The 12058-nt window shown below is 37.1% G+C and overlaps 1 protein-coding gene across 1 annotated transcript in view; it reads right to left on the reverse strand.

The window, feature by feature from the left end:
* AKAP6 (A kinase (PRKA) anchor protein 6) overlaps positions 1–11666 on the reverse strand; it is a 520177-nt gene extending 508511 nt beyond the window's left edge. Inside the window, exon 1 of the mRNA XM_011999517.1 lies at positions 11607–11666. The gene's annotated coding sequence lies outside the window, so the exon portion shown is untranslated. The remainder of the gene's footprint in view (positions 1–11606) is intronic.
* Positions 11667–12058: the final 392 nt, after the last annotated feature.

The raw sequence follows: 12058 nt of genomic DNA on the forward strand, positions 1-12058 counted from the left end.
CACATTCACTTGTATTTTATGTGAATGTCTAGAGCAGCAGCGTAAATTTCTAAAGAAATTCTATACCCAATAGGAAGGGTAGAGGGGAACCAAATACTTCACCCAACTCATTAACAGCAAAAATATGTTGTGGCTAAAAAGAGAAAAAACAAATAGAAACACAAATTTGCAAGATAAGGAAACTCTAAAAAAATTTTATTGTGAAAGACAATAGCTTGTTAGTTTAAGTGAAACTTTATGTGTTGAGTTTAGGTTGACCACCAAAAGTATTATGAAATATAAGCTAATAAAACACACAAGTGTGAAATATAAATGGTATATAAACACTCTTGTCTGAATGTTGTGTGTTCCCAAAATTTATATGTTAAAATCCTAACCCCCAAGGTGATGATATTAGGAGGCAGGGCCTTTGGGAAGTGATTAGATCATAGGGTGAAACCCTCATGGATGGGGTTAGTGCCCTAATAAAAGAGGCCCAAGAGAGACTCTTTATCCCTTCCATTATGTGAGCACACACTAGAAGGTGCCAGCTGTGAACCAGAAAGTGGACTCACCTGACACCAAATCTGTGGTACCTTGACCTTGGACTTCCCAGCTTCCAGAACTGTGAGAAATGAATTTCTGTTGTTTGCAAGCTACCCAGTTTATGGTATTTTGTTATAACACTCCAAATGAACTAAGATAATAAATTAAAATATGTTTTCATCTACATGAGCACACTAAGGACATTTAAAATATTCTATGGAACAGGTTTTTGGAAAATCCTAAGACTAAATAATGAAGAAATATGTAGAACCCTGTAAATGAGGCACAAAATACTAGAGCTATCAGGAAATAAAAATCATTTAAATTTTACCCTTTTGTTTTACTGTGGAGGAAACCAAGATTCAGGAAGAGTATGTCAGCAGGAACTAAAAATTCAGGTGCCTTACTCCCAGTCCAGTGCTCTCTGAAATAGATTAGAATAACATGCTATTTGAACACAATAATGTCTTTGTACATTGCAACTGACCATGCCATATATTGCAGTTGTAAGAAAATTTTCATGAAGTAAAATTTTTATTTTGTAGCATAAGGTTGTTGAAAGTAAGTATATTAAATATGTTTTATTATCATAAAATAAAAACGCTGTGAGTTTTAAATTTTAACAACATGACTTTTTCTTATTCAGCTTGTTATGATTATGGTATAACCAGAACACTGCCTTCTCCGAAGATGTCTTTCTACTGCTTTTGGATATTGTTTGTCTTTTTAAAGAAAAAGGCATTCTAAAAATAGGATACTGTCAAAATGGTTTGAATTTCAAGGAAAAAAAAAAAACCCTAACACCTGCTCCCTGAGAAATAAATACTCAGTTCGAAAGCATGACATTTAGAATATGCCTTTGGTACAAAATTCAGCTGCAGATATCCACTACTAAAAGATTGTTTTGATTCTAATTCAAAGTAAGTATAGAATTAGGCTATCTTAATTAGTCCCTTCATTTATGAAGCTGTATGTTCTTCTGGCCAAACAACTGTATCATTGTGTTCCTGTGCTTTGCTCTATTTCTCATTAGAGTATTTTTAATAGCAATAGAGAAGGGCTGACTGTCATGGCTTATCAGTCTCCCTATCTGAAACTTTCATCAAAGAGTCTTTCAAATTCTACCAATCCATCAATCTGAGATTTACAGCTGGGAATTCATGATTTAAAGGAGAATAACCCTGTTCCTGAAGGGGACCCAAATTCACTAAAGAGAGAAAGGAAGAGACAACCACCAGTAAAAGAATCAATATATCTTTCAAATGACCTGTGAAACCCCACCTCCCTCATTGAAACCCTTTAGAGAGGAGGACATCAGAGCTTCCCAGGCAATATCCCTGCTTCCAATAGAAGAATTTAGAATAATTGGATGGTACATGATACCCTAACCATCAGTCACAAGAATTTCTTGGCACACTATCTGGAATAGCAAGAATAACTTAAGGGTGTTTAGTACCTTAAAAAGGACCACTGCAAAAGAGAATTAATTTTTTATTACTGCATACAATCATGTTGCCTCTCTCACAGGGTTATGTGGATTCATTTACTCTTGTAACAAATGTTTATTGAGCACCTACCATATGCCAGGCACTATTCTGGGAGCTAAGGAAACATCAATGAACAAAACAGACAAAAATCTCTGCCCTTATACAAGTTATATTATACCAGGGAGAAACAAACAAACAACAAGTAAAATGTTTAGTTTGCAGAAAGTGATAAGGGTTATGAACAAAATTTAAGTAGAGAAAGGAAATTAAATGAAATAATATATATATTTGACACAGTATAAGCATTTAAAATATATTAAAGAGTTCCTTCTCTTAAAAACTCTAAAAATGATGTTCTTAGTTTCAGGGCTGGAGTTGAGGAGAAATTGCATTTTCTTCTTGAGAGAGTGATAATTTTACCCCACTACTTCTAAATATGTGAAATAATAACTTTTATTTATCAAATGCTCACTTCGTGCCAATAACTTTACATAAAATACTTCATTTCATCTTGTAAAATGGATATTCTCCTTACATATGGGGAAAATGGGGTTCTAAGAATCTTAAGATCATAACTCTAATAATTTTATAGTAGAACTAAGATTCAAAGGTAAACATACCTGGCTCCAAAATCCACCCTGCCGGGGTCTGTTTTTGTTCAGTGTTTAGGTATAGGGTGTCAGGAGATGGAGTAAGTCAAGAAGGGAAACATGACTATTATTCTCATGGATTGCCTATTCCCTGCTCACCTCCCCCACCACTAATCTCTTGCTCAGAGAATTTCAGTCTATATACATATGTGTAAATTGCTGGATGTTACGATTCCAAACCCAAAATGTAATCCTCCTATTTGATGCAAGCTATTGCAAAAAAAAAAAAAAAAAATCACTTTAGATTTGGGTATGTAACATTTCCATCCCCATTTAAGGTTCTAGAGTAGACTTTTTTTGAAAGCTTATTTTCTCCTCAAGCTGGTTGATAGCACTCAATTTAGTACTTCTCGTTTGAGTATCTGAGCATATATGGTATTTAGACAGGATGGTGTTAAGGTCTAAGAACCAGAGAAAAAAACATCACACCAAAAATAATAATTTATGTTCTTTTCTAAAATAATATTTTTAATTCTTATATTTAAAAAAGAAAAACAAAATATATGGGTGTATTCACCTTTACAACAAATCAACCAAATGATATTAACTAAAGCAAATAAAAAAAAGGAAAAACTCTTTAAGTAAACAACAACAAAAAACAAACAAACAAGAAAAAAACAGAGTAAAACGTGTTTTGTTTTGTTTGAGCCAGGGTCTTGCTCTGATGCCCAGGCTGGAGTGCAGTGGTGCAACCATGGCTCACTGTAGCCTGGACCTTCTAGGCTCAAGCAATCCTCCCCGCTCAGCCTCCTGAGGCGCTGAGATTACAGGCATGAGCCACCATGCCAGGCCTGTTTCTCTTCTTATGCTGGTTATGTTATCTTTTTCTCCATCCTCGGCCTTTCAACCTATTTTCAGTTTAGTCAAAATTCAAATGTTTAAAAATCCTGTTATCAAGTATTTATTACTAAATTAATATAAACTGTAACATCTTAATTCACCAATCTGATTCTTTATTTGTTCTCAGAGGAATCATATCTCTTTTTGTGGTAGTTTTTATTGTTACCTTTGTTTTCAGATCTGTCCTTTTTTCTTGAAGAAGCTGCCCTTCTGAGGCAGTGTTCTAGAAGTTGTGTGCTCCTACTAGCCAAGCCTGAAGAAATGTTCATCCTTCGGCTTCTTCTTGTGCTGCCCATCTTCTCATCATCACCCCCTTATTTTTATTTACTTTTAATTTAAAATGAAATGTACCAATAACCCTAAAGGACAAATTTGTTAAACTGTACTTGCACAACTGTTTTCATGTTGCATATAGTCTCCTACCACATCACATACGCCCCTCCCGCCCACTGTTTCAGTTATTTCTAGTTGATTCTCCATAGAGGCTGCCTGCAAGACTGACTAATATGAGTTTTAAAGGGTCATTCCCTTTCAATTCACACAAAGACAAAAACAGATTAAATACAAGGAAGTATTTGAATTAACTATTAAAAGCTAAAAGCAAGCAGATTATTTCCAAGGGCCACATCAGAGAAACTGCAGTATCATTTGGTTTTCCATGGGCTACTTTTATGCTAATGTAATAGGAATAAACAGTGGCAGAGAGATGAGGGCCTCGGGGGCTGCTGGTGGGGAGGACTGTGATGAGTTCAGAACTGTCCCAAAAGGTCACATTGATAAGAGACTATCTGGGGTAGTAACGAACTATGAGCACTCAAGATTGAGAAAGCTGAGAAAGGGCTGAGAAACAAGAATTCTGAGTGGGCCAGCAAAAGTAATGAGTTATTAGACAAACACTTAAATCAAGAAATTGGATGAGAACAGAAGATGAGAGAACCTCCACAGATATGCTTGGAGCTCCATGTCAAGGTATGTTCAGAAAAAAGGAAGAACTAATCATGACCATCTATATGCACAGCCCAGCTAACACCATGTTAAATCTATGTCGTGCTCTCCAAGTAATAGATATGTGTGTGCCTATAGTCATCCTTATTTGTAAAATGTTTGTTCTCTTAGCATATGATACTGTACATGGTAGATATGTGATGCATTTGTCAATTGTTGACTACTGGTGAAATTAGCTGAAACAGCTAGTTTTACAGCTTGTACAGTGATGGACATAGTGAGTATCAGAATTGTTCAGGGGTACAAGGTCTTGAGTTCCTGGGGCTTGATCCTTGAAGAAGACTCTATTCTTAGGCTTCTAAGAGGTGGCAAGAGTCCTTTCTGGATTTGTCAGGTTCCTGTTTACTCACACAGTCAAAAAAATTTACCTTTTTCCTGTGCAGCAAGTGCCATCATTCATACTCATTTTCTAACAACTCTCTGCAAATCTGTAGATTAACAGATTAACACAGCCACTTCTCACGGTGATGTGATGGGTGGGAATGCTTCACCTACCATAACGTCCAGGAGTCGGTCACCAGCATCTCATTATTATAAACAGTGATGGCAGATCTGGACTTCTGAACATTAGCATGGCTGGAACTGCCTTGCTGGAGAAGGGTTCATTATGAATATTGACTATAATTCCCTTTTAAATTGAAAAAAAAGAACTTTTCCTGTAGTAATATAACCGCAAATTATAGGCCCTCTGACCTCCTGGGAAGAGAGAATTAAAAAAAAAAAAAAAAAAAGGAAAAAAGAATAGTACTAAAAAAAAAAAAAATACCCAGACAGCATAAATATGTTGTGTAATTTAAATGAGAGTTAAACAAAGAAGGTGATAAAAGTAATCAAGTAGTAAACAAAGGGCAAGAGAATTAATATAAACATTGAACCAACAGGATGGTTAATTAGCTTGCTTTGCAAAGAAGATTTGATTTCTCCCCTGAAAGCAATGGTGGTGACAAATAAACCTGACCTACCAAATATCTTCAAGTAATATCTTACTTCAAGTAATATCAAAAAATATCTTCAAAGATAATGTAATATATCCCCCATTGCCTATAAAAGAAATGCCACTGAGTTCCTGTGCATGCCACTGAATTACCATGTACAAGGGCCTTGCTCTGGGTTGTTTTGACAATGGTCCCTTAGTTTTTCTAAGCACTACAATTTCTGTTTGAATTGTTCCAGAGTAGGAGGAAGCAGGGAGTCTCAAACTCAAACATCTACAGGGCTCAGGCAGTATCAGTGGGGGCACCAAAAGGGCCATATGGGACTGGCTACATAAGGTCCACTGCAAAATAAAAATGTGGAGCCTCTTATTTAACAATTATTTTAAGAATTTCAAGATGGTTACAGCAGAGTATTAAACTAAGTGTGGACCCTTCTCAGTGCAGGGCCCTCTGCAACTACACAGGTTGCACACCCGTAAAGCCTGCCCAGCAGCCATACAAAACAAGCTGCAGGCTAGGTTTTGCTCATGTATTAGCCAGTTTGAGACCCCATTCTAAAGCCAGGTGGGGTGATGTGTACCTGCAGTCCTAACCACTTGGGAGGCTGAAGTGGGAGGATCGTTTGAGCCTAGAATTTCGAGGCTGCAGGGAGCAATGATTGCACTACTGCAATCTAGCCTGAGCAACAGAGTAAAACCCTGTCTCCAAAAAAAATCTGAAAATAAAATAAAGGTCCCAAATTCTCTCCCTACTTCCACTTGTGACTTAAAGCACACCACCGCAAGATGGCTGGAAAAGTTTGGAGCATGCCCCATGGCTGAAGAACAGAGGAAAAATATGGCTGGTGGTTTATGAGGAAAACAAAGTCTGTCCTTTATCTTCATCAAGTCTTAAAACTAACTCAGGAATTCAATTACTGACCGGTATGTGTTTGTGGAGAAGAAACGGTATGCCTTATTAATTCAAAATGCAATAGTCCCTCTCATTATCAGAGAATACGTTCCAAGATCCCCAGTGGATGCCTGAAACCATGGATAGCAACAAAACCTATACATACTATGTTTTTTCTTATACATATATACCTATGATAAAGTTTAATTTATAGATTAGACACAATAAGAGATTAACAATAACTAATAATAAAACAGAACAATTGTAACAACATGCCGGCATCACTAATCTTGAACTGTGGAGTCATTATTAAGTAAAATAAAGGTTATTTGAACATAAGCATTATGATAGTGAGATAGTTGATCTGAAAACCAAGACGGCTATGAAGTGATTTAACAAGTTGGTAGCATATACAGTATGGAAATACTGGACAAAGGGATGATTCACATCCCAGGCAGGACAGAACAGAATGGTGTGAGATTTCATTGCACTATGCAGAACAGCACATAATTTAAAATTTAACGTTTATTTCTGCAATCTTCCACTGAATATTTTCAAACCATGGATGACCATAACCACAAAAGGCTAAATCACAAATAAGGGTGGAGGAGGGGCTACTGTACCTAAAACGCTGTTGCCATAGCCAAAGTCCTATAAGGATCGCTATTCCTCTGAAAAACCACACTCAAGGGCCATCTACAGAGTTCAGTCAATCTGATTGTTTAGAGAAATGCTTCCCATTTAAAGCGATACTGTAAGGCACACTAGGGTGATTAGATGAGGCTGAAGGTAACTGGTATACCTGTCCTTGTATGGTACATACCTCCACCAGCAGGCTGGCTGGAATGCTCAATTTAGAGGGCTCTCTGGACAAACAGTTTTTAAAGGTGATGAATATCTTTATAAAAATAAAAATATCTCTCCTTAACTGATCTGCCATACACATTTCATATTTCCATATGTCAAGTTTGTCAACTGACATAGACATGCACTATTTGACTGATTATAATTTTATTTCTCAAAATAGCTTATTCCCAAAAAATGCTAATTGCCATATTTGTCTTGTCCACATCCAGAAAGATTCTAATCCAAACCCAAGCAAGAAAAGAAAAGTTATTATTTAATGAAGTAAGTTTACTTCCACATATAAACCATATATGTATATGTACCTATACAAATGTGCACAGATAATGGGCTTTTCTAATAGCACAGGGGATAAAAAGTAAATAGAAATAGTATTGCAGTATTAGAGGGAATAAATTATTTTACAAATTTACCCATTTTTCCCTTCCCCTCTAGAATGCAGTGGGGGAAGAGATTTGCATCTGTCTTGCTCATTGCTATAGATTCCCTGACAATGCCTGGCATATAGGAGATAGTCAATAAATACTTATTGAATTGAATTGAATCCATGGGATCAAAACAAATTGCCTTTCATGTGTTCTAGGATTACAAATAGAAAAAAAAATCAGAGACATGTAGCAAGACCACCAACTTCCTTAAATTCCACTGGCTATTTTATTTCCTAATTGGAACCTAACTCCTGTAGTCAATGCACCTAGTAGCTTTGATGCTTTCTGATCAGCCTCTCATTCCTGTACCTCATGCAGACACAAGCTTGGGCCTCTTTGGAGCAGGTTGGGACAAAGGTTAACTTCTTCCTGGAACCTAGAAAAGGCTAATAAGCCCTGTGGAATAATATTTCTAAGTATTCACCATACTGGAATCAATATCAACATGCTGTCAGTGTGTGCATTAGCCCCACATTCAAACAAAGAACAGCCCTTAGAGCCTAATAATGATGCTGGGCGTGGATAGCTGGGGATAAGCAAGATGATACAGAAATGACTGTATCAGCTCTCCTCAAACACAAGGCTTCCAGGATATTACACAAGACTATCATTCTTGTACTTTGTCAGAGATAGACAGGGTTTGGTTTCAGCCACTGATACATTCAGCAAAATAAATCCTCTATCTTCTTAACCTAAGAGATAGATTCAGGTTACACTTTCCAGACTGTGAGAGAAGTTTCTGCTTCCCTGGCAACACCAGGGAATACAAACATCTTAAAGTTAACAAAGCACCAGAAATATAGCTGATAAGACAGGTATATAACAAAGTTGAATCATTACTGACTCAGGTAAGACCTGCTTTGAGTGCAACTCCATCATGCCCACACTTATTGATGTAACATTTTCCGTACAGAGATCCTGCTAGAAAGTTATGTCAAGCAAGGGTAGTGGCAAAGGTCTAAGCATCAACTCTTGGTTACTTAAATCTCTAGGTACAAAGTAAATATTCACATCTGATCAAGATTCATGCTCCTCCTTACAGCGAAATCAATCTTAGTATTGCAAATGAGATTTCATTCTACATGTGAAATCTGATTTTCCAATTAGAATGAGGAGGGGTGGAGTACATGTGATAGAGTATAGATGACTGATCTGTATGGTATACACAGTAAAGATGTCATAAAACTGAGATGACCATGGGTAAGCATGTGTGCTGCATGGCCAGAGTGCAATGATTTGGAATCACTTATTAACTACATAACCTTGGCTAAGTTTATTTGCCTGGCTAAGGACTGGTTTTTGCAAAATGTGAATAATAACACCTAATCCTATAAAGTGAGATTATTACTCTCTACTTCATTATAATAATATACACAAAACTTAATTCAGTACTGATATACAGTGAGAACTGAATAAATAATAGCTATGATTGTTATTATGATTATTATTTTTATCATCCCTAAGTGGCCTAGTTATCAGCAAATAATTAACTTCTTTGTAACTTTGTAATTTATTTATGAAAGCCATAACCAAAAGTACAGAGGACATTAACTTCTTGTGAGGCTTCCATGGCCTAAACTTTGTCCAATAAACATGGTCTTGATGATCTATCATTACTGTGAAACAAAATTCCATAAATTGTAGAAAGTTTCAGTGAGGCACCAATAAACGCAGCCATAGAGAAATCTCTTCCTTCCCCTATATATATACACACACACACCATCCACCTCTTGGGGATATATTAAAACTGAGCCAGTAATTAAGACATGCAGCTAATCAGAGAGCAGCACAGGCTGTGGCCCTCTGCAAAGAAACGAAGAAACAAAACATTAGGATGACAGCTCCCATTACCAGGGCTTTGTTCTCCTGGAGCAAAAAGAGCACAAAAGCATAAAGTTGGAGAACTGTAATTGCATTTTGAACATTTGTAGGGGGAAAAATTACAGGCTTGTCTGAACTGGGAGGATGTTCCACTAGATAACTGCGTCAGTCCACACCCACCAGCGCCCTTCCCCACCCTCAAAGCATGACTCCACTTTTTCTAACACTGCCCTTAAGGAATCTAGCTTTTGTGACTTCCAGTAATTGAACAAATCAACCACGATGAAGCAGCTGAACAGCACTTTAGACAAAAGAGACAAGAATTAAGCAAATAGAAAACTCATTAAAATGCTGCCTTTTGCTTTTTCTTACTCCTAGAAATTCATGTTACCAAACAAGTCTTTCTTGGTTGCTCTTCTTCAGAAATAACACTTTAAGAGAATTCTAATAGGCACTAAGTGATTTTCTCCAGATTTATAATCTAGCTATGAGACATACTTTCCCTTCCCCCATTACCATCTAGCACTCTTCCCTGTCACCTTAGAGCTTTTGACTTAGATGCATTCACACCCAGCAGTCCCAGCAGAGCTTTCTGCTCACATTATATGACATAAAAAAGCAGGCAATGAACAATTCATGCTCCTAAGTGCTTGCGATAAAGCCAGGCTGAGCTGACCTCTCCCATCCTATATAGCTGCATGTCAGAAACATAAGCTTAAAGGACTGAGAGTAGCAAGCATGCGTGATGTGGTATAAACAAACAAATTAAAATCTGAGGCCTTTCCTCTGGCTGGTGCCTAATGGTACTAACATGCTCAATTCTGTGCAAAAATAAATAAATAAGTAAATATAAATAAATCACTCAAAGCTAGCTAAAGTATTGCTTTTCCTGCTTTCCACAATACATCTCTTTAGCCTCAATAAACAGACTAAAAGAAGAGGAATTCAATGGTTGCCATTCTTTCGTGTAAGACTTTTTGAGTAAAAACTATCAATTTGGCAGCATTAAGCCACGAGACCACTCCCTGATTCTAAGTGGACATATTGATCAATTGAACTGACATGTGCCTCCTCCTTTTTCTCCCCTAGTAGCAATCAGCTGCACCAGGGAAATCCATTTCATTTCCCAAAACAAAAGGCAACACACCGCTCCTTATCTGGCCCTGTCAGACTAATTTTTTAGAAAAAAAAAATAATGAAGATGCCTAAAAACAGAGCTAGGAGTTGAAATGAAAATGATACATGTTTAGAGTTTTGGAATTGAGTTGAGGTTATGACTGAGTGCAGAGATCTGTATTCCCTACAACCACTGAGGACCCTGATATTTATTCATCATACCCAGATTTTTGTTAAAGTTAAGCAAGGGATGGCAACACCACTGCCACTTCAGAGGCTCTCCCCCAGGTTACCCTTCACTGCAACTGCCGCAGAGAGGAGACTTGTTCCTTTCTCAGTTACAAGTCAGTCTGCAAACAACTCCAGCTATTTCAGAGACTAGCTAGAGATGGAAAAATATGTGGCAGTCTTTCAACTAACTCTGAAGGACATGGGTTGAAGAACTACCATATAGATCAAAAGGCTCAAATAATTTCATTTGTGTTAGGTCTTTATGCTTTTAATAAATTCTGTCTTGAATATGCAAGAGATCCCCTTTCACATCAGGGTTATGTCAAATGCTTATTCAGCATTTGTTCCTTGCCATGAAGAAACTGAAACCCAACCGAGGTAAATACTGAATTTCATACTGCAAATCACTGAATATTTCATATTTCACAAGAGCAAAGAGGGGGCCAATTAGCTCTGCCTCCCAAAAAGAAATCTATATTTTTACAATGCTTAAATACTGTTAACTACTCATTTTAAAGCTTATTTGGGGTTTTGCAATTGAAAATCATCTTACGTTTATGAAAAATTCTGTAAGAACACTTAAAAATAACAGACAGAGCTGGAGCAAGAATAATTCTACATATTTTAATTCCTGTATGACTCTTACAGGCCTTTGTCTTAACCCGGCAGCCTGAAAAACAGATTTAGGTAAAACAGCCCTTCTTTTCCCAGTCCATTTTAAGCAGAGACAACATCCCCCAATCTCCGCCTTAGCAGACGCCGACTAACCAACAAAACAGCCATGCAATTAAGGCCCAGACATTTAACACTCACCATCTCCTGATCCCACCGTCTTCTTTTGATGTTTACAGCACATCTGTAGGATGCAATACTAGGAGATGCCTTGTTTGACCTGCTGCATGATGCTGTGACATCAGTTCAGATGATGCAGCTCATTATGGGAAAGACTGCTGTTGCTATGGCAACTGGGATGTGCTAGGAATCCTTGCTGCATTTCCAGTGGAGCCTGAGACAATACGGAAGCCCTGTAAGAAACAGACGATATGCAAAATTTAGACCAAAGGAAGAGGATTCCTCATTGGACTAAAATCCATAGGTTTAGAAGGGATTTCCCTGAAAGCATTTTGGAAAAAATAAAAATTATCTCCCACTTTGTTGTTAAACATTTAGAAAAAAAAGTAGGAGGAGAAAATAGAATTAGTACTAAGCAAATAAAAACTGAAATGTATAGTGTTTCCTTATTAGACAATTTGATCACTTTTTCC

The sequence above is a fragment of the Mandrillus leucophaeus genome, unplaced genomic scaffold, assembly GCF_000951045.1.
Source record: "Mandrillus leucophaeus isolate KB7577 unplaced genomic scaffold, Mleu.le_1.0 Scaffold596, whole genome shotgun sequence".
Taxonomy (NCBI): Eukaryota; Metazoa; Chordata; class Mammalia; order Primates; family Cercopithecidae; genus Mandrillus; species Mandrillus leucophaeus.